Source organism: Delphinus delphis, chromosome 4 (genome assembly GCF_949987515.2).
Source record: "Delphinus delphis chromosome 4, mDelDel1.2, whole genome shotgun sequence".
NCBI classification, from domain to species: domain Eukaryota; kingdom Metazoa; phylum Chordata; class Mammalia; order Artiodactyla; family Delphinidae; genus Delphinus; species Delphinus delphis.
In genome coordinates this window covers 27,029,984-27,057,456 of record NC_082686.1, presented here as the reverse complement: position 1 = coordinate 27,057,456, position 27,473 = coordinate 27,029,984, and the positions used below count along the sequence as shown (strand labels likewise).

Here is a 27,473-nt window from a genome sequence, read left to right as displayed (position 1 = left end):
TCTGCTATTGCTTCCTTCTAGAGAATTTTTAATTTCAATTATTGTGCTGTTCATCATTGTTTGTTTGCATTTTAGTTCTTTTAGGTCCTTGTTAAACATTTCTTATATTTTCTCCATTCCATTTCCAAGATTTTGGATAATCTTTACTCTCATTACTCTGAATTCTTTTTCAGGTAGACTGTCTATTTTCTCTTCATTTGTTTGGTCTGGTGGATTTTTACCTTGCTTCTTCATCTGCTGCATATTTCTCTGTCTTCTCATTTTGTTTAAATTACCATGTTTGGGTTCTCCTTTTCGCAGTCTGCAGTTTCATCATTTCCGTTGTTTCTGGTGTCTGCCCCCAGTGGGTCAGGTTTGATCAGTGGGTTGTGCAGCCTTCCTGGTGGAGGGGACCGATGCCTGCATTCTGGTGGGTGGGGCTGGATCTTGTCTTCCTGGTGGGCAGGGCTGCATCTGGTGGTCTTCTTTGGGGTGCCTTTGAACTTAGTATGATTTTAGGCAGCCTCTCTGCTAACAGGTGGGGTTGTGTTCCTGTCTTGCTAGTTGTTTGGCATGGGGCATCCATCACTGGAGATTGCTGACCTTTGGGTATAGCTGGGTCTTAGTGTTGAGACAGAGATCTCTGGGAGAGCTCTTGCCAATTGATATTATGTTGTGGCCGGGAGGTCTCTGGTGCACCAATGTCCTGAACTCAGCTCTCCCACCTCAGAAGCTCAGACCTGACACCAGGTTGGAGCAGCAAGACCCTGTCAGACACACAGCTCAGAAGAGAAGTGTGAAAAAAAGAAAGAAAAAAATAATAATAAATAAATAAATAAAATTATTAAAATAAACATTTAATAATAATAATAAAAGAAGAGAGCAACGAAACCAATAAACAAATCCACCAATGAAAACAAGCACTAAAAACTAAACTAAGATATTCATAAAAGTCAGAAACAAATCAGTCACAGATAACTCACCCCAAGTCTACAGTTGCTTAAGTTCACCGCCTCAATTTTGGGGTAACTTGTTGTCTATTCAGGTATTCTAGAGATGTAGGGTACATCAGGTTAATTGTGGGGATTTAATCCACTGCTCCTGAGGCTGCTGGGGGAAATTTCCCTTTCTCTTCTTTGTTCACACAGCTCCCGGGGTTCAGCGTTCGTTTTGGCCCCACCTCTGCATTGTAGGTCTCCCTCAGGCATCTGTTCCTGCCCAGACAGAATGGAGTTAAAGCAGCAGCTCATTAGGGGGCTCTTGCTCATTCAGGCCAGGGGGAGGGAGGGGGTACGGTAGTTATAATTGGAATGCGGGGCGAGCCTGTGGCGGCAGAGGCCAGTGTGATGTTGCAACAGCCTGAGGAGGGCCGTGTGTTCTCCCTGGGAACTTGACCCTGGATCATGGGACCCTGGCAATGGCGGGCTGCACAGGGTCACGGTGTGGGGGATGGTGTGTGGATAGTGACCTGTGCTTGCACACAGGATTCTTGGTGGCTGCAGCAGCAACGTTAGCATTTCATGCCAGTCTCTGGTATCCGCGCTAATAGCCGTGGCTCGCACCCATCTCTAGAGCTCGTTTAGGCAGTGCTCTGAATCCCCTCTCCTCACGCACCCCAAAACAATGGTCTCTTGCCTCTTAAATAGTCCAGACATTTTCCCAGACCCCCTCCCGGCTACCTGTGGCACACTAGCCCCCTTCAGGCTCTGTTCATCAGCCAACCCCAGTCCTCTCCCTGGGATCTGACCTCCAAAGCCCAAGCCTCAGCTCCCAGACCTGACCCACACCGGCGGGGGAGCAAACAAGCCTCTCAGGCTGGTGAGTGCTGGTTGGCACCAATCCTCTGTGTGGGAATCTCTCTGCTTTGCCCTCCGCACCCCTGTTGCTCTGCTCTCCTCTGTGGCTCTGAAGCTTCCCCTCCACCCACCCCATATCTCCACCAGTGAAGGGGCTTCCTAGTGTGTGGAAACTTTTCCTCCTTCACAGCTCCCTCCCAGAGGTGCAGGTCCCAACCCTATTCTTTTGTTTCTGTTTTTTCTTTTTTCTTTGGCCCTACTCAGGTACATGAGGAGTTTCTTGCCTTTGGGGAAGTCTAAAGTCTTCTTCCAGTGTTCAGTAGGTGTTCTGTAGGAGTTGTTCCACATGTAGATGTATTTTTGATGTATTTGTGGTGAGGAAGGTAATCTCCGTGTCTTTTTCTTCCGCCATCTTGAAGGTCCCTCTTACTGGCTCTTTATCATTAATGATAAACTCAATGTAACTTTATTCTAATGAGATATCCCATAAATCTTTTATTTTTTCTTTTTGATTTTACTACTTTTTGTTTTGGTTTGGCTTTTCTTCCAGTTTTACTGAGATATAATTGACATGCAGCATGGTATAAGTTTAAGGTGTACTGCATAATGATTTGACTTACATACATCATTAAATGATTACCACAGTAAGTTTAGTGAACATCCATCACCTCATATAGATACAAAATTAAAGATGTACAAAAAAATAATTTTTTTTGTGATGAGAACTCAGGATTTACTCTCTTAACTTTCATGTATAACATATAGCTGTGCTAATTATACTTATGCTGTACATTACATCCCTAGTCCTTATTTATCTTATAACTGGAAGTTTGTACCTTTTGACTACCTTCATCCGATGCCCCTTCCCCCAACCCCCTGCCTCTGGTTGCCACAAATCTGATCTCTTTTTCTATGAATTTGTTTGTTCGTTTGTTTTGGAAGTATAATTGACCTAAAACACTATGTTAGTTCCTGTTACACAACATTAGTGATGTGGTATTTCTATGCATTTCAAAATGATCCCACCATAAACCTAGTCACAATATGTCACCGTCAAAGATATTACATAGTTATTGACTATATTCCTCACACTGTACATTTCATACATATGACTCATTTATTTTGCAACTGAAAGTTTGTACCTCCCAGTCTACGTCACTTATTTCTTTTCCTACCCCCACCTCCCTCCCCTCTGGAAACCACCTGTTTGTTCTCTGTATCTGTAACTCTGTTTCTGTTTTATTATATTCATTTATTTTGTTTTTTAGATTCCACATCTAAGTGAACTCATACAGTTTTTGTCTGAAGGTACTGATATATCTTTGAAATACCATGTGGCATGTTCCCTTTTGGGGATTCATAATACCATGATGCATTTCAGCTCTTTAACATTTGACTCTCTTCTAGCATTTCCCATACTTTTGATGAGAAACACTATTGTAACCAGTGTTTGGTAAATTTAAGATGGGGAAACACTCATTTAAATTATGGTGTAGATTTACTATCTACCAAATTCTTTGTAGTAAGATTTTATGGTGTCTAATTTACAACTAACAATGAGGAGACAATTTATCCTCAAATTATGTTGTTAAAAGAAAATGCATGGCATACCAAGTGGAAAGAGCGTTTTCATGTTGTAGAACTAGTAAGCTGTTTTGCATTTATACTCTGTTGCCATCTATAAAGACTCTAGGAATATGTTTGCATTGTAATGATTATTTTGAGTGTAAATGACTATAGATATATTAAAGATTTTTATAAGGCAAACTTCACATTTTTTCAGAATATTACTTTGGTCATTGAAAATATTCCATTTAAATTTCCACATAAAATTGCAATTATTTTTTCCAAGGAGAAAAACCACCTTGGAAAATTAACTTGGTTATACAAGTGAGAACAACTCAATATTCATTAATTTGACGAATATTTGGAGCACCTCTTTTGTGCCTGGCACTCTTCAAAACACCAGTGATATAGCAGTCAACAAAATAGACAAATATCCTTGCCCTCATAGAGTTTACATTCTAATGAGAGAAGCCTACTCCTCCACCACTTCTCAAATATTTTGCAGTAAATACCTCTCCAAATTTAAATAAATAAAAATGTTTGTCAATATAGGATTAAAAGCCCCCCAAAGCCCCCCAGTAAATAATAAAGAGGTAAAAGGATTTGGGTTGTTTGAACACAATTTGTTTACTCTATTTTCAAAAAGGTAGATTATAAGATTATACCAATACAAAACCTTCTGTGCATTTTAGAACCCACAGAAAGCTTTTATGAAACAAGTAATTCAATATTACTCTTTTGATCCCTCTTGGAGCATTTTTCTCTTCTGTTTTCTTTCTGATCTCAAGAAAATTTCTAATAATCAATGCATCTTTGTCACCTTTTCTACCTAATTTATCTGCATTCTATGACTGAATATAACTGAATTTTCAGTCATTAAAACAACAGACTAAATTAACTATATTAATTTCATGATTCAAACTCTATAACTTCTATGCTTGTCATAATACTTTTACTACAAGTGGCAAATAAGTGGTTTCATGATAACCATTAAGTGTGAACTTTTACTTTCTCTCTAAACTCCATACTTTTTAAACTATTCTGAAATAATATAGATTAGAACAGAAAATAGTTTATGACCCTAGTAAAGAAAAACTCTGATAATAAACTTAAGTTCATAATTTTCCATCACAATACTAAGTTATAGTTACACTTTAAATACATACCATGCAGTCTTTTAGGAAAATTGTATTTTTTTTATGGATTTCCTATATTTCTAATTTGCCTTAAGTGAACCTGTACTACAGATTAATGAATATTTTAAAAATGAAATATCAGACAACACTGTATATATTAAGTAAATAAAATTTTATTTAATTATGATAAAGTGGATGTTTTATTTGAAAATCTTTACAAGTCCTGCATATTATTTATGGTTTACAAAAAAGTTTAACCTGAGTTTATATGCTGATATTAATTAGATTTCAGTCTCAGTCTCAGTCTCAGTCTCAAGTCTCCATGTAAAGTGGATATATGGATTTTTGTGAAATCTGATTCACAGTCATTTAAGTTAATAACATGCTCTTTAATACTATGTGCAGTCCTATTATTCTTTATAGATTTAATTTGATCTTTGGAGATGTTATTAAAATGGTTCGACTATATTTGAAATGAATAAATTTTAATTGTGAAGATTCAAAATTGTATGGAAAAAAATCTATAAGAAAATACTTTTTTAAAAACTAGGCCTTTTCTTGATGAAAATAATCATAAAAAACATCTCAGTATGTTTACTTATCATGTTAATAAAACTGGATGACAGTCTAATTTAACTTGAATTCTTACCAATTGGTTTTTTTTTTCAGAAGTTATCACGAAACGGAGCTCTAAACGTTCCTCACATTCTTCATGTTCTTCTTTGCATAAAGCAAACAGTCCAAATAATCAGAATTCACTAAACTCAAAACTATTTGCTTTTACTTATTTTCAGTGAATTTTATCCCATCCTCAAAAAGACCCAAAAAACAAAAAACCCAAGGTCTAGTGGTCTAAACAAGACTCAAAAATATTCAATACAATTTTAATGGTAAAATAATTTTATATTCTATGCCTCCTCCTATCCCACTACCCCCACGGTGGGCAGGAGGTGGGAGAAGGGAGAAAAAAGGGAGAGAGAGACAGACGGAGACAGAGACAGAAACAAACAGAGAGAGAAAGAGAGGGAGAAACAGGAAGAAAAAATACAAGCTAAAAGATTTACTCTTCAAAAAAACAGCGTGTCTAGTGAAAAAAAAAATTGGCCTTGGATAAGAATCAGATGACCTGGGTTTCTGGGTTTTATATCCCAGATATATTACTTTAAGCAAGGATGCTAATCACTCTGACCTTCAGTTCATTTATGGGTAGATGAGAATAATAACACCAGCCCTATTTAGTTTTTAAAGAAGTGAAGATTATCAAATGATATATGTAAAATACAGCATCATATAAATGTACAATAGTGGTAGCAGCATTGATGTTTATAAGAAACGTTACTGGGAAATATTGCTAGATAGCTTTTTGTTATTTTCAATTGGGCCTAAAGTTTTGAGGCTTAAAATGACTATAATAGCTAACATTATTTAATGTTCATTATGTGTAGACATGCTCTTACCCCTGTAGGTGAATTTATGTATTTAATCCTTTCAACAATCTAAGGAGTAATTATTATCTTTATTCCTATCACAAAAGAGAGGAAAGTGAACATAGATTGATTAAATGACTTTAATCAGGGTCACAGTGCCAAAAGGGCTTCAGATTATCTGGTCTACCCTGTCTCAACAGGGCAGTATCTTCTGTGGGATTCATCTGCACATTTTTCCAGCCTCTGTTGAAACATACCTGAGTAACCGAGATGTGGATGATGTGTTCACTGTGGTGAGAAGGCCTCCTTCTATAGTAACTCCCCAGTCTTTAAAAAGCACTTCCTTGAATTAAGTGGATGCTTATTTCCTTATTACAGCAAACATAAATATCTAGAACTGTAGAAAGAAAACTACTTCAATAGTTCACTACTCCTATTAAAAGAAAGGAATTTCAATAATAATTTGGACAAATGATAGTGAAGGGCATAGGAAGGGTCAAGTTCTAAAGTAAGTTATTAAATATCATGATGGGACCTTATAACTGCATTCTTAGATGCTTGTTATTATGTATATGGGGAAAGACATTTTGTAGTTATAATCTAAGCAATAAACCTTTTGAAATGAAACATATTGACCATGCTTGCTCAACATATGTAGGAAATTCTTGCATATACACATACACATGTTAACATTTCATAAGCTCAGACTGAATAGTTAAATAGATCCATTTTCCACACCCTGGAAATGTATCTCCTAGGAACCACCATTATCAAATTCAGATAATACAGTTAAACACAGTGATCATTGATGGATTGTTTGTGAAGTGAATAAAGCAAATGAAGTCAAATAGTCAATTCTGACCCCAACTCTGACTATAGTCTAAGCTATGCTTTCTAAAGCAAGTTTTATTCTAGTTATTAGATTATTTTTTAATATATTCAGCATATCTAAATGTTACTTTTAATTTTGCTGATCTTTTTTCTCTTTTCTGTCTTAAAATAACAAATAGATGCTCCTTTTCTTTAAAATTGAAAACAGTGTCATATAAAGAATAGTTTTAATTATTTAACTATAAGTAAATAACACTACACACACACACACACACACACACACACACACACACGTGTTCTCTTTTCATATAATTTCCTATTTTCAAATAAGAAAACACACATTTGGACAAGCAATGCATGGAGTTTGTTCGGTAGAAATCAATTTCAAAAGTATTTTGAAAATAGTCAAGTGTATAATCTACCTTTTAGCCTACTTGAACTATTTAATCAAACAAAATATGCAGCTAACAATGATTTTATTCAGGTACGTGCATTATAACTGAACTTTATCTTTTTCTTTTCTATCTTTGGTGCAGAGTTGTATATGTTATTGTCTATGGACTAAAATCGATACTGCACCAAACACTAACTTTTTTTGCCACCTTCTAGATGCTATCACACTGAACGCCAGACAAAGCTTTGCAATACACATCCCATAAAGTATATGATTTTTGTAACATTAAAGCACAGAATGAATTTTGAAATATGTCATAGAATTGTTCTTAATGTCCAGATTTTTACTTAACCATCAATGTCTAGGTGCACATAAAGCTCTTCTAGATTTTCTTTACACTGCTTCTCACTCAATCCTCTCTTTACACCTGTTCTCAGTCATAATCCGCCTTTAAAGGTACATATGACTTAACTGTTACAATGTGTTGGAGGAAAATCATTTAGTCTTATGTTAACTTTTTGACATATTTTATTATTTGTACTAGATTTTAAGCTTTTTGAAGATGTAGGACTACTTCTTGCATAGCAGCTTACACATGTGCAGTATTCGTTATTCATTAAATGTTAAAGGAGTAATGCCTTGATTATTTGTTTTTATTTTAGCCACATCAGATTAAATTCAGTAAATAAAGAGTTGGCATAAACCCTGACCAACCAATAGACAACTGACATCCCTACAAGGAAACAAAAGTATATGAAGTTGTTGAAACTCAAATTATAATATATATATATATATATATATATATATATATATATATGACCTGTAATATAAAATATAAATATAAGGAGCAAAACATCATGTAGTTTAGGGATGAATAACCAAATTATATCTTTGAAAAACTGTATTGACCTTACACTCAGTGCAATAGACTACCTAGGCACTTAATGTTATGGCAAGTTAAAGGAGCACATTCTTTTTTCTTTTAATAGATTTAATTTTCTTAGAAAAGCTTTAGGTTTACAGCAAAATGGAGAAGAAGGAATGTATGGAGATTTCCCACATGATCCGTGTCCCCATGCATGCGTAGACTCCCCCATTATCAACATCCCCCAGGAGAGGGTACATTTGTTACAATTGATGAACCTACTTTAATACATCATTATCACCAAAGTCCATGAAGTTTACATTAGGATTCACTCTTGATGTTGTCCATTCTATGGGTTTGGACAACTGCGTGACATCTATCACCATTCAGATCCTCTGTGCTCTGCCTAATCATCCCTTCCTTCCCCCTAACCTGCTGCCGTAAACATAAGTGTGTAGGTTTTTGTGTAGTGGCAAATGTTTTCAACTCCTTTGAGTAAATATCAAGGAGTATGATTGCTGGATCACGTGGTAAGGATATGTTTAATTTTGTGAGAAATTGCCAAACTGTCTTCCAATGTGGCTGTACCATTTTGCATTCCCACCAGGAATGAATGAGAGTTCCAGTTGCTCCACAACCTTGTCAGCACTTGGCGGTGTCAGTATTTCAAATTTTGGCCATTCTGATTAGTGTATAGTAGTATATCATTGTTCTTTCAGTTTGTATTTCCCTGATAACATATGACGTGAAACATCGTTTCATATGTTTATTTGCCATCTGTATATCTTCTTTAGTGAGGAATCTGTTAAGGTCTTTGGCTCATTGTTTAATCAGGTTGTTTGTTCCTTACTGTTGAGCTTTAAGAGTTCTTTATATATCTTGGATCAATCCTTTATCAGGTCTTTCACAAATATTTTATCCCAGTCTTTGGCTTGTCTTTTCATTCTCTTGCATATTCTTTTTTCTGAAAAACTATCTTGCTCTATTACAGAACTGGGACACTATATTCAATCAAAGTTTAATTACCAAGGCCCATAATAATGATGCCAAGAAAACTAAATATACCTAGAAAACTAAAATTATGATAATATATTCTGTTTAGTAAGTAAAATAAGCAATGTGTTCTAAACATATATGCTTATATTTAAAAAAATATTTTCCTGTTAATAAAGTTCCATTACTGAAAAAATAATTTGTGGGATATTCCATTCTCTGATAATGCAATATAAAATATATAGTCCTGTAATATATTTTATAGCTAAAGAATTGGGGAACAATAGAAGAAAGAACTGATTAAAGTGGGTTCAATTCATGTACAAATCACTTCCCATTTTATTTTTTGTAGTTACACATGGTGTTTTATGAAATGAAAAATGCTTTTAATTTATGAAGTTAACATTAATGAAATTATCCTTGCACTACTTACAAAATGAAGGTTGTTGATAAACAAAAACCTATGTTGTCACTCATACTAGTATGCTAATAGAGAAGAGTTTGCATGCAAAATATGAACAGTAAGTTCCTTGTGCAGACCATGAGATGATTCCAACTGTAAGTATCCCAAAGAATTTTCATTTAGTTCTAGAGAGATAAAGAAGATGTAAAAACTGATGTAGTTGGACCAATGGCCATCAATGTGGGACTAATCTGAAGCATCCCCATTATAAATCTGGAATAAATTTAACACAATTGACTACAGATGGCAGCATATGAATAATCCATGTTTTGCTAATTCTGCCCACTCTTGTTCAACCACAGTCCTTTTAAGGAGAATCTGTCATCACACATACAGAAGATATGCAGACCTGGAAGATGACACTACACCAGCACAACCACAAGTTAGTGGGGACGTTGAGGGTAATTTTATCTGAAATCAAAATTATTTTAAAGTATCAGTAATTGAGAGTACATGCATGAGGGTAAAGTCAGGTCATATGTGACTTTTCAAAAGTAGAATGTGCTATCTATAATTGAGAACAGACAGTGGAAAAAGATGTGGTGAAGAGAAAACCGAGGTGCACTTCCTTATATGCAGTTAGATACTTAAGTATGTTATAGAATGGATTGCCTCTGCCCTTCTGGGATGACATTAATTAATAATTATTCTATTTTTTTATTCTTCAAACACTTTATAAATTACATGTGGAAATCACTTGAGTATATTCATTTCACTGCAGAGAAACATTCCTATCAAATAATTCACTGGCTAAAAGGAAATAATGAACAGGCTTTTCCAGTTCTGAGTGTCATGACCTTCCCAATAGTACTCCCAACATTGCCTCAGTCCTAGGATCAGGTCTTGACTGCACACCTTTGGCTGGTGCTCTGCTCGCTTCCAAAGGCTTTACCGCTTACTTCTGGGAACGCAACTGGTAAAGTCAAGTGAACATTTGATATTGAGTCAAGGGACCCATCGTGGTGCTTACCATTAAGTAGAAAGCAATGTCTTGGCTATTTATGACTTTGTTCCTTAACTTTTCTAATAAAAACTTCCATTTTACTAAACAGAGATTCTTACAGCCCTTCATTGTCATGAAATCTGAAATTAGTTAACATATAAGGCACAGCTACTAAGTGACTGTGCCTTATATGTTAAGCAAGAAAGATGCCAGACTTACAAGATTGCCACACTTAATACGTGAGCCTCACTTGTATGTGAACCAGGAAATAAAATATCATGCATATTTATGGTAAATGCTCATTTTAAAGTCAAATTAATACAAGTAACAGTTTTACCTGTCTGCAACATTTTTAGCTACGCAATTTTATTAATTTTAAACTTGATGTGATTTCTCTTCTCCAACATTTAATACAGTACTGGAACTGATTAAAAGTCCCATAGAAGGAGAGCATTGATGACATACACATAACATACACATCAGTTTATTTAAGGGCCTTGTAATCTGGTTTGTATACTTCCAGAGGGGATGATCTTGGTACCCAAAATTCTTAAACCAGCCGAAGCCTGAAAGAATCTGCTAATTACTTGTGAGCCAAATCTCTAGATCTGAGAAGGCCCAGATATCCGAAAGCAGCAAAAGAGGCATTTTTTAATTAGTTAGAAAAGACTTATATACTGAAAATTGCAAATATTTAGTTTCTGTGTTTTGGAAAAATAAAAATTGAAATGTATAATTCCATAGTCACAGCAAAAGTAATGGTTAAAAAACTCTAAGCCACTTAAAACACCAGTGTTACCACACACTTAAAAACAACTCTTTTCCCCAATGTGGAAGTGTTATACCAGCAAAGATAACCATACATGTATGAACTTCTTCATGCTCCTCAAGGTTGTATTAGAGATATTAGTCTTAAAGTCATCAACTGAATCAATTCACATAAATTGCTTAGCACCAGACCTATAACTTGAGAGTGCTCAATAAGTATTAATACTTTTCTATAGCTATTAAAGAGTTTTAACATGACTTTTAAGTATATGTATTTACTAGATAAGTAATGATGAAGCCTCATTTTACTTTATGGTCAATATTTTAAGAAATCTTGTTTATTTAAAACTTCTCATTTCAATTAAAATGTTTTTATCGCCTCCCCTCTGATAGAAAGATAATTAATGGTCATAATTTCTTAATGAGTCTTGGTGATCATAAGGGTAAAAATAATAAATGATTTAATTTTTGCATTAATTGTTTGAAGTCAGTTAATTTAAAAAAAGCCTTTGTTCTCCATTTATTCATTCTAATTTTCTTAAGAAACTCAGACAATATTGTCTGAAGACTCCTGAATGTTCTTCGTTTATATAATTTAATAACTGTGTTTTATGGTGTCTTTAAGCATATTTTTGTAGAAAAAATTCTTATTTTTCCTGAAAATAATAATCCCATTAGAAGCCTTCTCCTTTAAAACCCACATGGTCTCAATGGAGTATTTTGACTTCAAGAATATGCAAGTTATTACTTACTATTCTTACTCCCATCTAGGCTTTGTTTTTAAATTTCACATTGTGCTTGACATAGTTTTATATTTTTCTGACTTAAGATTAATTCTGTTAAAAGATAAACTGAGGCATATTAAACATTTTAAGCATTTATTTGAGTAAAACTGATTTGAATCTGGCAGCACCAAACGGAAAGTGGTTAGAAGCTCTCAGAAGGGCTTTACTGACAGGAAATATGGGATAGACTTTTTACAGAGAAGACAGAGAAGCAAAGCCAGGAAATTATTTGATTGGCTATACCTTAATCAGTTGCCTAATTTGGGAAAGTTTGTTGGCTGTTTGTGATCGGTTGTCCTTAGGTTTCGATTTCTTATCCTTGAGGCATTTCAGGCTTAGGTTTTGGTTTGCTCACAAAAGCTACTAAGGCACTAAAGCCACCTCATCTAATGCCCTTCTTGTGTGATTTGTTTAACAATTTCAATCTACTTTTTATTGTCATGAGCTATTTATGTTTTCTGCTTTTTAATACCATTTGTGCTCATCATCACCACCCCCTCCACCTTGCCAACCACCATCATGCAAGTGTCAAGGAGGAAAATAAACTTTCCTATGCCCTTCTAGGTTCTTCTGGTTGGTCTAAGAATTAAATTAATGTGAGACATAATGTGAGACAGGTTAACAGGGTGAAATAAAAATTAGTTTTGTATGTACGGGAACCTCACAAACATGAGAAGTTCAAAGACAGAAAGGTAAAGTGAGGTATATATGCCATCTTGAGCTAAGGAATGGGATAGGTGCCTGGGCTTCCAAGGATAGGAAGGTCATTCACAGGACAATAAGAAGAACAGATGTTCAGTAATTAGATGTTTACTCTACCATATAGGTGAGGCCACTAAGATAAAATTTATCTTTGATGATAACTTTTTCTGGGAAAAATCCCCAATTTAAATTCTTCTCGTTAAGGGAGGGGTAGTAGTTTCTCTTGAGCCAGCAGGTCCTCAACTGCCATTAGCTCAAAATAATCCATGTGTCAAAGTGGTACATCTTGGGGAGATCTGTTCTGAACCCCTACAAAAGTAATACCTATAACCACAACATACCACACTGTTTCTTTTTATTCTTTTCTTTTCTTTTTTTTTTTTGTGGTACGCGGGCCTCTCACTGTTGTGGCTCCCATTGTGGAGCACAGGCTCCGGACGCCCAGGCTCAGCGGCCATGGCTCACGGGTCCAGCCGCTCCGCGGCATGTGGGATCTTCCCGGACTGGGGCACGAACCCGTGTTCCCTGCATCGTCAGGCGGACTCTCAACCACTGCGCCACCAGGGAAGCCCCACACTGTTTCTTATAGCCTTTTTATTTATGTTTTTTAAAAACTTTCTGGTCTAAACAAATTTGAATCTTTCAAATAATTTGCTTCATGTAGTTTCTTCTCTTAAAGTTTCTCAAGGCCCATATCATCAAAGAGGCCCTGTAAAAGAAAGTATTTTTTTCTCACTAAAATTATGAAGAAAATTAAACAAAAGGTAGTATGGGGAAGATAACTTTATCCAGTTTTTGATTTTGTCCCAAGCTTCACATTTCAGCAGTAAAACTTCTGTTTGTATCCTCTGACAACACAAGAAAGGAAAATGTAGATGGAGGAACAGTGAGGGGGAATTCCTAAATGGCAGCAGTTAGTATCGTTTGAAATATAGAAAATGTTCAAGAAGAAAATAAAAAGGAAGCAAAACTGAAACATAAGACAACAGAAGATTTCAAAAATTGTAATTTAGCTCAGAGGTCAGCAAACTGTAGCTGGCGGGCCAAATCCAGGACCTATTTTTATACATTCTACTTGCTAAGAATGTTTTTTACATTTGTACATGTTTGAAAAAACAAACATATTTTGTATGTGAAAACTGATGAATTAAAACTGTGTTGTCCATAATAAAATTTTATTGGAACACTGCCACATTCTTTAATTTATGTATTGTCTGGACTGTTTTCATACTGCAATAGCAGAGTCAAGCAGTTATAACAAAGACCATATGACATGCAGCACCTAAGGCATTTATTATCTAGCCCTTTAGAAAAGTCTGCTGACCCCTGATTCAGAACATTTCCCCAAGCTAATTTTCCTAGCTGATCAAATCATTGTTTATTGAATAGCATTCTGGGATTTCAAGTCCAAATAAACCAATAAGCAGCTAGTTTGTTCAGATTTTTCCAGGAGCATTTTCTTTAGAATAACACAAGGACAGTGCAAACAACGGTGAAAGCAGTTGCTTTGGTGTATTTGTTACTAAAATAATAAATAAATAAATAAACTGCTTATTTTGAGATAACTCATATGCAGTTCTGAGACATAAAACAGAGAGATACCATGTATTATTTACCCAGTTACCACTTGAAAATAATAGTATGAAATCACAACCTAAATATTAACATGAATACACTTAAGGTACAGAATATTTCCATCACCATAAAGGATTCTTCATGTTGCCCTTTTATACCTACACCTGCTTGCCTCCCACTTCCACCCTCGCCTTAACCCCTTAACCACTAATCTGTTTTCCATTTCTATAGTTTTATCATTTAAAAGATTTGGAAATGGAATCATAAAGAATGTAAGCTTTGGGGATTGGCCTCTTTCATTCAGCATAATTCTCGGTTGTGGTGTGTGTCAATAGCTTGTTCCTCTTTATTGCTGAGTAGTACCCCATGGTATGGATTTATCAGTTTGTTTGACGACTTATCACTTGAAGAACATCTGGGTTGTTTCCAGTTTCAAGTTATTATGGAAAAAGCTGCTATAAACATTCATGTACAGGTTTTTGCATGAACATAAATTTTCATTTCTTTGGGATAAATGCCCAAGAGGAAAATTGCTGGGTCATGTGGTAAACAAATGTTTAGTTTTTGAAAGAATATGCCAAATAGTTTTTCAGAGTTGCTGCACCATTTTACATTCCCATCAACAATAATATGAATGATCCAATATCCTCACCAACGTTTAGTGTTGTCATTAAATTTTTAGTTTTAGCTCTTCTACTAGAAGTGTAGTAATATCTCATTGTGGTTTTAATTTGCATTTTCCTAATGGCTAATAATGTTCAACATCCTTTAATGTGCTTATTTATCTATATATCTTTTGGATGAAATGTCTCTTCTTTGTTTTGCCCATTTTCTATTTGGATTATTTGATTCTTTTACTGTTGAGTTGTGAGAGTTCTTGATATTTACTAGATACTGGTTCTTTGTCAGATATGTGGTTTAAAAATATTTCCTTTCAATCTGTAACTTGTCTTTTCATACACTTAATTGGACCTTTTATGGAGCAAAAGATTTTAAATTTGATGAGGACCAATCTATCCATTTTTCTTTATGGATTATGATTTTGCTGTCAATTCTAGGAACTCTGCCTAGCTCCAGATCCCAAAGAATGTGTTCTATGTTATTTTCTAGAAGTTTTGTAGTTTTATGTTTACATTTAAGTTAATTTTTTGAGTTAATTTTTAGTTGTTTTTAATTAATTAAAATAATAAAAAGAATAAAAAAGAATAAATTACTAAATAAAATACATAAATTGAGTTTTAAAATTTTGAGTTAATGTAAGATACATATCAAAGTATTCTCTTTTTTTTTTTTGATTGGTAGATGTTTAATTACTCCAGTATCATTTGTTGAAAAGTTTATCTTTCCTCCATCGAGTTGTTTTTTCATCTTTGTCAAAAATCAATTAGGCATGTATATATGGGTTTATTTCTATATTCCCTGTTCTGTTTCATCGATCAATGTGTCTATTTCTTTGCCAATGCCACACAGTTTTTTTTTTTTTGAGCCACACAGTTTTGATTATGATCAAACAGTAATCTAATATTGTATTTATTATTAATATATTATTATGTAGATATATAACCTTATACCTAATGTTAGTATATTAAGTAATATACTATTATATAATGAGTCTTGAAATTGGATAATTCCTACCAATATTTTTTTTTCCAACATTGTTTTAGGTATTCTAGTTCCTTTGCAATTCCATATGAAGTTTGGAATAATATTATCTGTCTCTACAAAAAAATCTTGCTGGAATTTTGATAGGAATTGTGTTAAACCTATATATCAATTTGGGAAGAATTAACATCTCATCTATATTGAGACTTGCAATCTGTGAACATATGTTTCTCCAAATCTCTTAGGTTTCTTTCATCAGCATCTTTATAATCTTCAGCATACAAGTTTTGTACATTTATTTTAGATCTATACCTAAGTATATCATTTTGAGTGATTTTCATTAGTACTGTATTTGTATCTTTCATTTTCTTTTTCCTTTTTTTTAAATATACTTTGTTACCCTAGCTAGGAAAGAACTTACAGCACTAAGTTGAATAAGAATAGTGAGAGTGATTATTGCTTATTGCTGATTTTAGGGAACAGCATTTAGTCTTTCCCATTAAGTGTAATGTTGACTATAGGGTTTTTTGGTAGAAGATCTTTATCAAATTGAGGACATGCCCTTTATTCCTAATTGTAAGATTGTTTTCAATCAGGAATGGAGGCTGGATTTTTTTCAAATTCTTCTTTAGTATCCATTCATATTTTCATGTGATTTTTTGTTTCTTTAGCCTGTTAATATGATGGATTATATTGATTTTGGAATATTGAACTAGACTTGCATCCCTGGAATACATCTCAACTGTCGTAGTGTATAATTCCTTTTATATATTGCTGAATTTTATCTGCTAATATTTTTTTAAGAATTTTTAAGTCCATTTTCTTAAGGGATATTGGTCTATACTTCTTTTTTCTACTGTCTCTCTCTGGGTTTATTATCAAAAAGATATTAGTTTTATAAAATAAATTAGGAATTGTTCCCTTTTCTATTCTCTAAAAAAAAAAGTATAATTTGCATTAAATCTGTTTAAATATTTGTTAGAATTATTCAATGTAACTGTCTAAGCCTGGAGATTTCTTTTTGAGGGAGTTTTTAAATTATAAAGTCAATTTTTAAAAATAGCAATAGGGCTATTCAAATGATCTAATTTATATCGGGTGAGTTGTGGTAATTTGTGTTTTTGAAGAAATGGTCCATTTTATCTAACTTGTCTAGGTTCTGTGTTTAGTGTTTGTAGCTTTCCATTATTGTTTTTTGTCTGCAAGGGTCTATAGTGACATATCCCGTTTCATTACAGAAATTGGTAATTTGTGCCTTCTCTCTTTTTTATTTGCCAGTCTTGCAAGAGATTTGCCAAGTTATCTTCTGTTATATTTCCCTTATTGGTTTCTAGTTTGATTCCATTTTGTTCAGAAAACACACTCTGTATGATTCCACTTACTTCTAATTTGTGCACATTTGCTTTATGGACCAGGATATGGCCTATCTTGGAATATGTTTTGGGGCACTTGAAAAGAATGTATATTCTGCTATTTTTGGATCGTATGCTGTAAAAATGTCAGTTAGATCCTGTTGGTTGATGATGATGACTCTATATCTGTGCTAATTTTCTGTGTAGTTATTCTATCAATTGTTGAGAGAGGTGCATTGAAGTTTACAACTATAACCATGGATTTGTCTGTTTTTCTTGTCTATTACCAGTTTTCACACTATACAGTTAACAGCTCTTTTGCTTGGTGTATACACATTCAGGGTTGTTATGCCTTCTAGTTGGACTGTCTTTTTTATTTTTTAATCATTTTATGATGTTTGTCTCTGAGAATTTGCTTTGAAATCTCTTTTATTTGATATTAATATCACTTTCTTTGATTAATGTTTGCATGATATATGTAGTTTCCATCATTCTACTTTCAACCTGTGTATATTATTGTGTTTGAATTGAGTTCCTTGTAGAGAGCATATAATTGAGACATGATTTTTTTTTTTTTTTTTTTTTTTTTTTTTTTGCATTACGCGGGCCTCTCACAGCTGTGGCCTCTCCCGTTGCGGAGCACAGGCTCCGGACGCGCAGGCTCAGCGGCCATGGCTCACGGGCCTAGCTGCTCCGTGGTATGTGGGATCTTCCTGGAACGGGGCACGAACCCGTGTCCCCTGCATTGGCAGGCAGACTCTCAACCACTGCGCCACCAGGGAAGCCCGAGCCATGATTTTGTTTTTCACTCTACTGTGCAGGTCTCTGCACTTTAATTAGTATATTCAGACAATTTACATTTAATTTAGTTATTGATATGTTATGGTTTAAGTCTGCCATTTTATTCTTTGTTTTCTGTATTTTCTCTCTGTTTTTCATTTCTCCTACCTTGCTGTGGGTTACTTGAACAATTTTTAGAATTTTGACTTACCTAGTATTTTCCAGTGTAGTTTTTTTTTAGTAGTTGCTTTATATATTAAATTATATATACTGATGTCTTCATTTTGCCAATTCAGGTGAAGTATGTAAACTTTACCTCCTTTTTTTGTACCTTTATCCTTATCCATTTATGATATAATTTTCTTAAATATTTCCTCTACATAAATTTAGAACTGCATCAGATAGTGCTAAATTTTTATTTTCACCATCAACCATAATTTAGAGAACTCCAGAGAAGGAAAGTCTATTATTTTTACTCATTTTATCCTACTGAATTCTTTCTTCTTTTCTGAAGTTGTTCCAAGGTTCTTCTTTTATCATTTCCTTTCTGTTTAGACAACTTCCTTAGCCATTCTTTTAGGGTAGGTTTACTGTTGAAAATTATCTTAGTGTCTGTCAGATACTGTTTTGATTTCCCCTTCATTCCTGGAGGATATTTTCCATAGATATCGGATCCTGGGTTAACAGTGCTTTTCTTTCAGCCTTTAAAAATGTTGTGCCCCTTCCTTCTGGCCACCATAGTTTCTGATGAGACACTCACTTGTCAGAATTGTTTTTCCCCTATAGGTAAGGTTATGTTTTTCTCTTGTTGCTCTCAAGATTTTTTTCTTTAGTTTTCAGAAGTTTGACTAAGATGTGTTTTGGTGTGGATTTCTTTGGGTATTTCCTGCTTGTGGTTTGCTTAACTTCTTGAATCTGTATGCCTTCTGCTAAATTTGGAGAGTTTCCAGTCATTATTTCTTTGAGCATGTTTTATAACTTGCCCTTTTTATCCTTTCTTTCTGGGATTCCAGTGGCATAAATATTTTATCTTTTCTTATAGTTCCATAGTTGCATAAGTCTCCATTACCTTATTTTTTTTTAAGCATATTTTCTTTGTGTGGTTCAGTTTGGGTAATTTCTATTGTTCTAGCTTTCAGTTCACTGATTCTTTCCTTTGCCCCCTCCATTTTTTTTTATTAGTTATTGTATTTTCTACTTATAAAATTTCCATCTGGTTATTTTTTATATCTTCTATTTCTTTGCTAAGACTTTTAATTTTTTTAAATTTATTTCAACCATGTTCATAATTACTCATTGAAGCACTTTTGTGATGGCTGCTTTAAAATCTTTGTGAGGTAACTGTGATATCTCTATCATCTTGGTGTTCACATGCATTGATTGTCTTTTTACATTAAGTTTGAGATCTTCTTGCTTCTCTGCATGAAAAATTATTCTCAGTTGAAACCTGGACATTTGGGTATTATGTTATGAGACTCTGGATCTTATTTAAACCTTCTGGTTTAGCTAGCTTCCTCTGACACTAATCCAGCAGGAAAAGGGGGAGTACAGCCTTGTCACTGCCAGGTGTATGTAGATGTATAGGCTTCCCCCTTGTGGCCACCACTGACACCTGACTGGGAGGGCTCCTTGTTACTGCAAGGAAGGGCTCAGAGTTCCTCTTCCCCAGCAGGCCTCCACTGATACCTTCCCGGCTGGGAGGGGTTGGAGTGGTTTGCTACTGCTCCCTTCATGGCCTTTGCTGGTTTACAGGTTGAGGGATAATGGGGTTGTCTTATGACTACTGGGAAGTTTCTAATGTCCTGACTCTCCACTAGGCCTCCTTTGTCTGACACCACTTTAGTGGGAGGAAGAAGCTTGCCTCATTACTTTTGGGTTGGAGTGGGTGTTCAGCTTCGCCATGAAGTTTCCACTGAAGATGCATTTGGGAAGGAGGGCCCTTGTTATCCCCTGACAAGGACGAAAGAACCAATTTCCTACTCAGACTTTCCTACACTGCCCTGGGGCTGGGGAGAGCAGGTTGGGGCATTTTGTTCTAGCCTAGCAAGGGTGGCACTAGGCTCCCCACTCTGTCTTTGCAGGTATGTGGTGCGTGTTTGTGTGGTGTTGACTGGAGCAAAGTGTTACTGTCCCCGTGTTTTCCATCTTTCTAGCCTGCTGCTTTCCTGGTGTTTGGCTACTTCTTCAGATCCAAGTTTTGGATATATGAGGCAAAATTAAAATGCAGGGAACTCACCACCATGTTGTTCCTTGGGTCCTAGAGTCCCTAATTGGACTGTCTTCTCTCCATCTTTCAGAGTCTCCTTACCTTTGTTTTATATACAATGTCCAGGTTTTTTTCATTGTACTTAGCAGGAAGATTTAGGAAAAACTACATCTACTCCATCTCCCTGGAAGTGAACATCTGCCATGTCCATTTTTTGTTTTTAATTGGCAAGGCAATATATAATTTTCAAATTAGGTTCTTTAAGTAATCAAACAGAACTATGAAAAGCTTATAATTGTATTTTGTATTAAAAAGAGAAAATTTAAAATAGCAAAATGACAGAAAGCGTCTCTATCTGTAAGCTATTTTTTATATCCATTTCACTTCCACTTTCTAATTCCTATCACTTTGTTTCTTGACTAGCAATAAATGCTCGTTTAGGACCTACAACCCTTCTCTTTAGATGTGAGCTTTTCTCACTTAAAAGTTCTTACTGAATGAGTCCCACATGGGGGCATGTCCATTTGATTCATTGCTGTTCCCCTATGTCTACCAGAAGGCCTGGCCACATACTACTACTTAATAATATCTACTGAATAAGTGAATGAGAACTCAAAATTTAATTTTTTTCTTTCTGTGAGAGCTTATCTACTTTCCTCTTACTGTGCTGAAGCATGGGGCATATGTGTGTGCTATGCTCAATTCTCCACCAAGCACTCTAAGGCTTAGGACATTAGCAAAATTTGTCCAGAGTTTTGCAATCAAGAAAAAAGCATTTTTAATTTCAGTACATATGTAAGTTTTGTTTTATGGTTTACAATTGTTTGTATTCTGAATTACAAATGGAGAGGACACCAGGATGTTTCCCACGCATGTGTGTGTACACATTCACTTCTACCATTCCTCAAGAAAGCGACCCAAGGACCATGACTCAAAAAAGACTGTAGACCTTTTCCAGGATATTTCCTTGGTCCCTGATTTTTTTTTTTTTGATGGTTTTCTTTTATTAAGCAAGTCATGGTTTGATTATTTTTTTGAATTTTTGTCAGGTATTGTGCAGTGTGTGTGTGTGTGTGTGTGTGTGTGTGTGTGTGTGTATACATGGAGGAGGGATAACATTAGTCCATAATTTTGTAAGGCACTGAATATAATTGAAAAACTTTTGGTAACATAGTTATAAAGATTCCCTCATTGTTGAAAAATTGAAACATTTTTAAATGCAGATAGGAGAACATGATTCTTTTTAGTACTACTGAGTATATTTGGCTTAAATACTTATAAGACTCGCTTTACCGCTTGGCTTTAGATTCTGCTTAAGGAAATGGTGAAAGATTTAACTCACTGTACTTTTGTTAGAAGGTATGGAAATGTTTGTCCACTGGAACTTTCGTCGTCTGCTAGAATGGCAATTCATTCAGCAGAGGGAACCATTTCATTTTAATGCCTAAGAGCTGTTGATATATTTCCTGCATCTTTCAAAGGCATCTTTCATGCCACACAGGAAAACTGTAGCTTGTGAAGGAACAGAAAGATCACTTCTTACATGAGTCAATCTCAGCAAAGTTGCACAGCAGCTGTGCTAGGTACTGATGAGGATTACCACAGGACCCAGTTGCAGGGGTTTGTGTGGTTGAGGAGACAGCTGGCTCCCTCAGGGGACCACTTTGAAGGAGATTGCAGCAATAATGCATCCCCACTGTTGCTAGTGGATATTGTGGCCATGTAGTACAAAACTGGTGCCAGATAAAATCAGAAAGTAATAAAAAGCAAGACGAAACTCAGAGATTTTAAATCTTAATGTGAGGAACTAAAACAAATGTCCTGGGCTTGTTGCATTCACTCATAAGGAAAAGGAGACAGAGGAAGGGATGCCTTTAAACTCAGAAAACTTACAGAGACTTCAGTCTTTTCATTTGAGAACCATTTGGGTGTGTTGTGAAATAAAGTTGCAGAGTAGGCATGTTCAGACCTTTATTTGCTACATTTAGTAGGAAAGATTCTCCGCCCCCCCGCCCCCTCCCCCTTTAACTACAAGAAGCCAGAGTTTTCCGTGCAAACTGAAGCAGGCATTGCAAGAATCAGATTCACTTTGGACGACTCTTCACATTCCAAGTCATCATTGCATTAGGCAGCACAATTCCATCTCTGGTTGATGGGCAGAAAAAGTGGGCAGCTTGCCAGGTAGACGTTTCCATGACTCCCAGCCCCCAAAGGTGATGCGTTTTTCAGCTAATTCAATGAAGAGTGGGCTGAACTTTGGGTCTAAACGAGACAATAGCTGCCTTCGCAGTATCAGCAGAATGGGTGATGGGAACGCACTCTACATTTGGCAGAGAATCATGTGACCTTACGACTGAGATTTTGTGATGGTGCCAACGGAGACTTGGAAAGCAGCAACCGTCCTGACTTTTTTCTTCTTTTTTAGCATGGCTCAGAAAATGGTGGATCTTAGTACTTGACTTTAGCCAGACTCAGCAAGAGACTGAGCTTTGCAGCACAACTTCGCCTTTATTCTGGGTTTTTGGCAGGCCACCAGGAGGCTGTCCCTTTCACGCCTGATAAATTCTGCTGCTTATCTCTAAATAGGGGGGGGAAAAAAAGAAAGAACATATAAACAGAATATTGAGGCATAACAAGTGAATCCTAAAATTGTATGTGCTTTTTGTTTTTTGCTTTTTCTTACTGCTGATTTTTTTTTTTTAATGTTAATACCCTTTCTGCTTGCTGAAGAATCCAAGTAGTTTTGTTTTGTTGTTGTTGTTGTTGGTTTATAATGAACAGGCATTTGAACTGGGCAAACAGGACGACAGCAGCAGTGAGCATGAGATCATTGCTGCAGTGTAGCAAACTGGCACCCTGCCTTCTCACCCTTTTGGTTCAGGAGACAAACGTGTGCAATCCTCATTTCTAAAGTCAGCACAGCCTGGAAGGATTCCTGGTCTCTCCCACCTTCTACCATTCTGCTGCCAGGGACGGCAAGGATTGGTGCAGCTTCTGCGCAGTGCTTTGTGCCTGGAATACCGAGAAGGAAGAAAAAGAAGACAAGCACCCTGGTCCTTTTTTCCAAGAAATAACAGGATCCATGAAGAAAAAAAAATCTGAGTTTGTCTTACTCCATGCAACAGTGCTGAAAAAAAAAAAAAAAAAGAGAGAGAGAGAGACGCTACTGCTCAAAAACAAAAACAAACAAACAAAAATCCAAACCAAAACAAACCAAAAAAAAAAAAAAGCAAACATTGGCTTGTATAACTACAGAGACATCGCGCTTTGTAAAGCAGCTTTGTAAGGCAGCATAAGCAAATGAGCCTTCTTTATATGTATATTTCAAAAATATGGCATAATAAGCAATATATTGCACTTGGTGAAATCGCACCTTTCATATCAGGTATAACTTTTTTTGTTGTTTCTTTTTAAGTCTACTGTTATATAAAAGGGGATACTTGAACTTTCAGTTTACTCTTTTATAGCTCATCACCCACCTTACTCTTATTAACTTTTTCCTTTTGCTCTCTTGCTCTAATCCTGACTAGAATAGAAACTTTAGTAAAAATAGAAAAATCTCTATGAAAAAGACAATACCTGTTTTTATTTTTGTTATACATAGAAGTTTTGAAAAAACATTAACATGTTATCTGTGCTTTTTGTGTACAGTATTAGTTTTTGCTGTCTAAGAAGAGTGAGTGTTTAGCCCTAGTTGGTAAAGAAACTAAATCTTTCATGTGCTGTGACTCATAATTTGAAATGTGAGAGAAGAAACTTTTTGAACTTCTAGAAAAGGGTTGTATTAGAATATGTATTAAACTTCTCTGATAACTGAAATTTAGTTTAGGGGAAGTTATATTTAAATTACTCACCAGGATTTCAGTATACCAGAAAAAAGGGATGAAAAGATCATTTTCTCAGTTGCTAAGTAGAAAAAAGCTTTTTCCACAATAATACTGACTTTTAAAATATATTTTAAAGAAGAATTTGTCTTACAGCTGTTACTGAGAGCGTTGGAAAAATCCATTAAGTATTTTAGTGGAGAAAGTACATATAAACTTATATGTTTAAAGCAATGTTTTGGCTTAGCAGATAAATGCATTGCATTCTAATTATTTTGTCTGTTTGTAGAAGTAAATTGCTAAGCAGTTTAAGCATTTTATTATAAAAACCCAGTTTTGCCTGGTTCAGTGGGAAAGGATTAACTGATGTATTGCACCTATTTTAATTTTTATTAAAACTGTTTCTAAACACGTTTAAAAATTGTTAAAGAGAGAAAATGCTTTTGAAATATACAGCTTATATAAATAAAGACTATAATTTGCATGTTAAGAATTGATACTATATTTTCCATGAAAAGAATAAACTTTAAGCAAACTGTTGTGCTTTAAAATCGTATTTTATTATAATAAAAATATATAGGGTATACAGTGAAAAATACTATAGAACCGATGAATTCTACCTTCTTATTTGTTATTCTATAAAGAATTGTGGGAAATTACAAATACCCTATATACTGATAACATTCAAGTAAAACGTTTTATTAAGTTTATTGGTGATTGTTCACTAATTATTTAAAAAGTAGCTCTTGTTCCTTTATGCTGCCTCAGCTAATGGAACATCAACTTTCACAGGCTTAATTAACATTTATAAACCTGTTTTCATGTTTCAAGATCCTTTAGTTGAAAAACATTATTTTAAATGTTATTTTTAGGAGCCATTAATCTCTACACTCTTAATTATCTTATTAAGCTCCATGCCAAATCCAAATCTCTTTTCAGCTTTCACTAGTTCATTGTGCAAAACCTAGTCCCTTCTTTAACAGCCATGCCTCCTTTCACTTTCAAAACTGTTACTGTGAAAACACCACCAACCAAAATGAACGCATAAATGCAAACTATGAAACCACATTATATGTCATATGAGTAGCCTTGGGTGGGGCTCCATGAGTCTTCCAAGCCTTTAAAAAAAATACATTAAAAGGTTTTGCCCATTTTGATATTGTGTTTTCTTCTCGATCGTCTACCTTCATTCCCACCATCCACCCAGATGCTCCTCCTAAACAGCAGTTGTCTGATATTTCTCCCTTTGTGGTTGTTTTAGGGAAAAACTTAAAATGGATATGAGAAGTGAAGAAAGTGATCATAGGAGAAAATCATCTCAGGTAAAAATAAAAAGCAAAAGAGCAATTAATGTTTAAATCTTTTAAAGAAAAAATAATTTTGACTGTGTTTAGTTATAAGAATTTGTTTCATACTCTTTATGGATCTAGCTGTTGGAACTGTCACTGATGGTTTAAGGATTTATAATATTACCTACTTTTGTGAAAAATTTTTTCTCTCAGTTTGTGATCAATGTACAGTTCGGTTCCCTCTGAATATAGATCTATATATCCATTCCTATAACATAGGTGAAATACAGTTGAATAGAAAGTAATTTAGGAAAAAGAAAAATTATATTTTGTCATTTGTCATACTATAAAAAAGGAAGTGAAATCTAGGGAAAGAGAATAAAGTCATGCTTTTTCTTTTTTATGATCTAATAAGAGAATGAAACCAAAATATACATTCTTATAGTTAAGATGAAATGCAGAACAAATATTGCCTTTATTTCATGTCTAAATTTATGAATATATGTTGAAATATTTTTACTACATTTGAATTCATGATTATTGACTTTTTTTACTGTAGTTTTTAATAAGTATGGGAATAGTTAGAAAACATAATAGTAAAAATTATATAGACCACATTATCTATAGTTTATAAAAAACATTTTATTTCAAAACATGCAAAAACACTAATTAATTTTTATGTAGTAATATTAGTTTTCACAATGAAGATATAATTAAAAATGCTAAATATTGTGGATATGTGTGAAACGATTAATAATGTACAACTTTTAATTTTGTTGCCCTTGAGCCTGGAATCTTAAAAAACGTGTACGTGACTGGCTTTATGTTTACTCTTTGTGTGTTTGCTTATTGTCTGGTGGTTTAAAATTTTTTTTTTAATAACAATTTATTTTGCCCAACCTGTTGACCAGATGAGAGTTGTATGCAGCCATATAGTATGTTTTGAGTATATCTTTTTTGAACAATAAGTTTAAATATATTGTGTTTAAGAAACAAGATATCCTCTTTTAGGCAATAGACCTGGAGTTTAAATGTTAGCGCGTGGTGGTAGTAATAATGCTATTAATGTGTCATTAATTTTTGTTTTCTGATATTAATTTCTCCAAATATTGTTCATTTCAGTATTATTCCAACTACAGACACATATGTATATTTAAGAATTTAAATAACTTCCTGTGTTCTTTGCCTAATCAATAAAATCTTACTTGTTTTATGAGAAAGTTATATTACCAATTCCTTGAAACCACTAACTGAGGTTTTATAAGAGTTAAAACAAGCAGTCTAACTCTTACACAATTAGCTTAATAGTTAATTTGGTCTTAATTATAGGCTTATAATACTATATTCATGCCTCAAAATTACGTAATTCATACATGCATGTATGGATTCTTTTTTATTTTCTTTTAAAATTCATCATTAATTAGAATAGTCTAATTCCAAAATATTCAACCTGAAAACAAAAGTAATCTGTGAAAACTCTTTCACTATACTATTTTTAAAATTCTCATGTATATAACCTGTATTTAGTGTAGAATATTTATGAAGCCCTTTAAGTGGGAATATGCATACTTAGAGAATTTCAGCATTTAAATACTTATGCTAAGGGATTGATATTATTATTTTGGTCTCCTAACTTCATCATACATTTACAACAAATTCTGCATTATGAGGGAGCCCATGTGAGACGTTGCCCATTGGCATAAACCCGTAGATCCGATCTTGTGGTGAAGTGGACCGCACAAGCTCGCTTCTATGGGTCTGTGTCAGTGTGGTAATCTGACAAAATGCTATACACAATGCAGTTAAATAATATTTCAATCAAACTCCTGTTAAACTCTAGTTGTTTACTTTTGAAGTGACTATATTTTCCTTTGGTTTTCATGTATATATATAGATATATATATAAATCCTCACCTGTCTTACGAGGCAGGCTTCAGTTGTTGACCACTTGGAAGGGCTCATAGCACAGCCATTGAAGTTTAAATCCAAGTATATTAAATTGCTTAAGAAATTTGAATTTTTTATAGCAAGGTTTGCACCAAGCTCTGAATAGATCCTGTTCAGAAACTTCTGTTCACATTCCAGTGGTTAGTGCAATTCATCAACTTTAATAAGAAAATTAAAGGCTATAACTGGATTTTGTGTCCCTATTGAGCCTAGTTCTCTTTATAAATGAAGCTGAATGATACTGACTTTT

The 27,473-nt window shown here is 34.6% G+C and overlaps 1 long non-coding RNA gene across 3 annotated transcripts in view; it reads left to right on the top strand.

Moving 5' to 3' along the window:
* Window positions 1–27,473, top strand: part of LOC138414055 (uncharacterized) — a 394,942-nt gene that overhangs the window by 266,942 nt on the left and 100,527 nt on the right. For all 3 annotated transcript variants that reach the window (XR_011246440.1, XR_011246441.1, XR_011246442.1), the window contains one exon: window positions 25,249–25,309. This is a non-coding gene — a long non-coding RNA (uncharacterized lncRNA). The remainder of the gene's footprint in view (window positions 1–25,248; window positions 25,310–27,473) is intronic.